The sequence below is a fragment of the Silene latifolia genome, chromosome X (assembly GCF_048544455.1).
Source record: "Silene latifolia isolate original U9 population chromosome X, ASM4854445v1, whole genome shotgun sequence".
Classification (NCBI taxonomy): Eukaryota; Viridiplantae; Streptophyta; class Magnoliopsida; order Caryophyllales; family Caryophyllaceae; genus Silene; species Silene latifolia.
Window position 1 is genome coordinate 241,505,623 of NC_133537.1, and position 4,448 is coordinate 241,510,070.

General features: G+C 35.3%; 1 non-coding gene across 1 annotated transcript; it reads left to right on the top strand.

The window, feature by feature from the left end:
• The first annotated feature begins 3,161 nt into the window (after positions 1–3,161).
• On the top strand, positions 3,162–3,268 carry LOC141625129 (small nucleolar RNA R71). The gene has a single exon (XR_012534925.1). It is a non-coding gene; the product is annotated as a small nucleolar RNA R71 (small nucleolar RNA).
• Positions 3,269–4,448: the final 1,180 nt, after the last annotated feature.

Genomic DNA, 4,448 nt, shown 5'->3' on the forward strand with positions numbered 1-4,448 from the left:
AAGAACGTGATCTACACCGAAAAAGAAAGAAAAACAAAACGAAATAAGCAACTCATCGAGGTGATTTAAGTCTATTTAAAATTCATTTTAACATGTAGACTCAATGCACTTGCATAATTGATCTCCCTCAAGAATGATACAAGTGATCCCAAGACTCAATTTCTGTAAATTGATAAGCCAACTGTTTAGCTAATTCTTCCGGAAGAACTCTTGGTCGATAGATTTCCGTAAATCCTATCTATAGTCCACCATAGTCACAGGATCGTACGAGTGACCACAGTGTTGAGATAAAATAGGTCAATCGGTTCCAACTTACCCGACGTAGAAGGGGTCATATTATGCCTACCGACGAAGAAGGGACTCATTGGAGTTTGACCTATAAAGACCGTTCTCAATTTTTGTTTATACGAGGAAGATCCCATCAACTAAATTATAATTCATATTAAGTGAACGAATAACTAGCGTTTGCGTGAATGAATTAATTTGGGTGATGGCTTAAAATCGTGTGACATGCGAATGTCATAGAAAACTAACTCGTGACCTCTATATGTGTCAGTTTTCATGCAATAATTAGGTGGTTTGGTTTTTAGGCGGAATATGATGCATACTATCGTTACAATAAAATAAATAAATGAATGCAATACGTAAATAAAAATTTCCTAGTGTGGCTTATCCTAGTAAAAAGAACAAAATACAACTTTGGAATCCACCGTTGGACCCGAAAAGCTTGTCTTGGTGTTCCATCTTTGTCCATGTAGCGGGAGTGAGCATCCGGTCTCCATCTTTAGTCTTCTCAAAAATTACAATTTAAAATTTACAAATATAAACCTATTTACATTCTAAATAAAAACTGTAATTAAAAGAAATAAAAATGGAGATACGAGATCTCAAAATACAACCAAGACCGTGTTCCATCATTACGGTAACACGTTCTACTAAGGCCACACTAAGTTACAAATGTTTGTAAAATAATTAAATACGTAATTAAAAGGCATTCAAAACATTCAAAATATAAACAAGAACGATAAATTAAAATGCATCAACTAAAAATTAAATTTATTCGTGACATAATTCCGTAATTATGTTAAATTTTTATCCAAACCACCAAAGATAATTAAAATTATATGACAAAACCGCTTTAGTCATGTTAATTTTAATCCGAGATAATCCGTTACAATAAATCGTTTTAAAGTAACTTTATTTTACGTGGGTGAACCGTTTCACTAACAAGCGAGAGCATAAAAACCGTTTTATGCATTAAAAGGGTAGGAAAAAAAAAAAAACAGAAATTTTTTTTTTTTTTTTTTTCTTCGTATCTGCTGTACGTGAACAGTACCAGTGGCCAAAATTTTTTTTTTTTTTTTTTTTTTAAAATCGGCTGAAATGCCGAGAGCCTCTAAGGGCAAAAAAAAAAAAATAATCAAACTAAAACGAGATCAAACAAGTGATCAAACAACAAAACGATTTGTAAAAACTCAATTGCAATTTAATCTAATCCGTATAGAAATCAAATTACAATTGTTAATCTTCAACATATTGCAATAATTATCGGTTAAAATTACAACATGTGAAGAACGATTGAAAACAAGAGATCGATTGATCTAACAAAATCATGTGGCACGCATAACGATGCAAAAAAAAGTAAAAAGCGTGAAAGAAAGAAAGCCCACGGTTTTCTAAAAAAATTAGCCACACGAAATTTTATGCAATCATTTTGATCGAACTTTAACAAATTGCAATGAATATCGATTACAATACAATATGCAAAGATCGAAAATGAACACAAAACAAAAGACAACTATTACCGTGTAAACTTGACACGGATCACAAGGCACAAAACAAAAAAAAACGCAAAAAAAAAATTTGCCGAGTAAAAAATTGAGCCGTGACAAAATTTTTTTGAACAAAATTCATCGTTTCAACAATCGTTTGATGAAAAACACATATAAAAATTTACGTGGCCTCGCTCTGATACCACTTGTAGGGTAATATCCGTATAATACCCTTTAATTATAGGATTATAACGCAAAATTTACATGTGATTATAGTCATAAAACGAAAAACATAATGAAACGATAAAGATATAGAAATAACCTTCGGTCCTAGTGCAAAAGGCAATGAGAGATCAAGTTAGATCTCCTCCTAATCGTTGCACCTAAGATGTCCGAGTAATGCCCTTGTGCTAGAGAGAATCCCCTAATTGCCATGCAATATCGAGGGGATTGTTTTGTGAGTTTGTGTTGGATGAGAGATCCGGAATTCGGGAGGAACAATTCCCAAAACCCTAATAATTTTTAGCAAAATGAATTAGGTTAGACAAGAGGAGAAGACTCCCCTTTTGTCTATGGGAGCCTCGGCCAAACCGAGTGAGAGGAGCCCAAATGGGCTTTTCATTTTCTCTTCACTTAAACTCGTGGTCCGGTCCATGACTCGCTAAGTGTATATGACGCGGTTTCATTATAAACTGTTATCGGTTATCGAAAATTAAGGCATCAACTAATAATACGGGTTAGTTGAATTATTAATACATGTCCGACAAAACAGTATTGTATAATTATATTCAATATACATTTAATTAAATATAAAACGCTTATATTTAATTTTACGAATTAACTGGTTAGTTCGCCTTCAGCACATGATATTTAATCCGTATTAAATATAATATCTCAACATCACATTTTGACTAATTATTAGTCAAATAACTCAGACTAACTGGTTAGTCAAATTTGGCATCTACATGACTGTATTTTCATACCGTCACATCACTCAAAACGTATCCTATAGGTGTGACTTTTAGGGACCAGTTGATCACCGCCATCTGTATGACAATAACGTCAAACTTATCTAGCAAGCCAACCGTTATTGATAAACGTGGATCAACTGATAATAATACCAAAAGTATGCCCTTTGATCCTTTTAGAGATTTATAAGTCCTTGCACTAACTGTTAAGGACACCAACCCCAACACCCCATGCTTTCCTCCTCTAGTAGCCTTCCGAGGTCTACTATATTGCGAGTTATGGACCGCCATTTCTTCAATTTTGTTCCATGTTTAATTGTCATCAACTTCGGTGAACATACCATTGGATCCCATATTGAGAATGTTTCGGGAGTCTTCATATATACCATTCCAAAATTGTTGTACAAGGAACCACTCGCTAAGTCCATGGTGTGGACAAGAACGATAGGTGTCCTTGAATCTCTCCCATGCTTCGTACAAAGATTCCTCATCCCTTTGTTTGAACCCGGTGATTTGGGCTCTCAACATGTTAGTATTTTTCGGAGGATAGAATTTCTTGTAGAAAGAAAGTGCCAATTTCTTCCAAGAATCAATACCAAGAGTAGCCTTGTCTAGGATTTTCAACCATTGTTTCCCGGTACCAATCAAAGAAAAAGAAAATAAGACCCATCGGATTTGGTCTTGAGTAACTCCGGTTTGAGAAATCGCATCACAATAGTCACAAAAAGTCTCCATATGTGAGTGAGGCTCTTCACTAGGCATCCCTCCAAATTGACTTCTCTCAACTAATTGTATGAATGAAGATTTGGCAATGAAATTACCGGTTAAATGTTGTGGTGTAGGAGTACCATTTGGTAGGTTCTCCTCGGTTGGTACGGAATGTGAAGAGAATTTAGGCATTGTGGGTTGATTTTGTGGTGGGTTTTGTATTGGGTTATTCTCTCCTTATCTTGCAAAAGGGTTGGTAAACTCAATGTTATTTGGTTGAATGTTCACAATTTCTCCAATACCTCTCAAAGTACCTCTACCAAGTCTTCTATTGTTGGTCAAAGTTCTTTCAATTTCAAGATTAATGGGTTTTTTTTTTTTTTGGTCTCACGAAGCGCGCACATAGTCGCATTACAATAAGGGGGAGGGGGGATTCGAACCTGTGACCTATTGTCCACAATACCTCTGTCTTAACCACTAGACTAAGACATCCTTGGTAAGATTAATGGGTGATGAGTGGTATTTTAGTCGTATTTTACCCCGCATTTATACCTTATTCCGACTCAATTTTGCGTGCTTAAATGATTAAAAGGCTCATTTTATTTACTAATTTATAATAATTAATCGTCTCAATTTAATTTAATTATTAATCTGTTTTAATAATATTAGTGTTATTATTGTTTTATTGTTCGTAATTTGTAGATGAGGCGGAAAGTAAGAAGCAAATCGGGTCGAAACGGAGATGAGACGGGCCAAGAGCAAAGCGAGAATCAAATGAAAACCAAAATAAAAGTCGAAGGTTGACTTTGACCTTTCCCTTTCACCATCGACACCACCATACTCCTCTTCCTTCCCCTGCATTTCATCACACTCACCATTAACTCACCTCCATTAATAATCACCAAATTCAACCACCAATTCCACTCTCCTGCACCTCTTCCATTCATCATCAGTCCCGTCCAACTTTACCACGCATCACCAGCACCTCGCCTGAACTCAG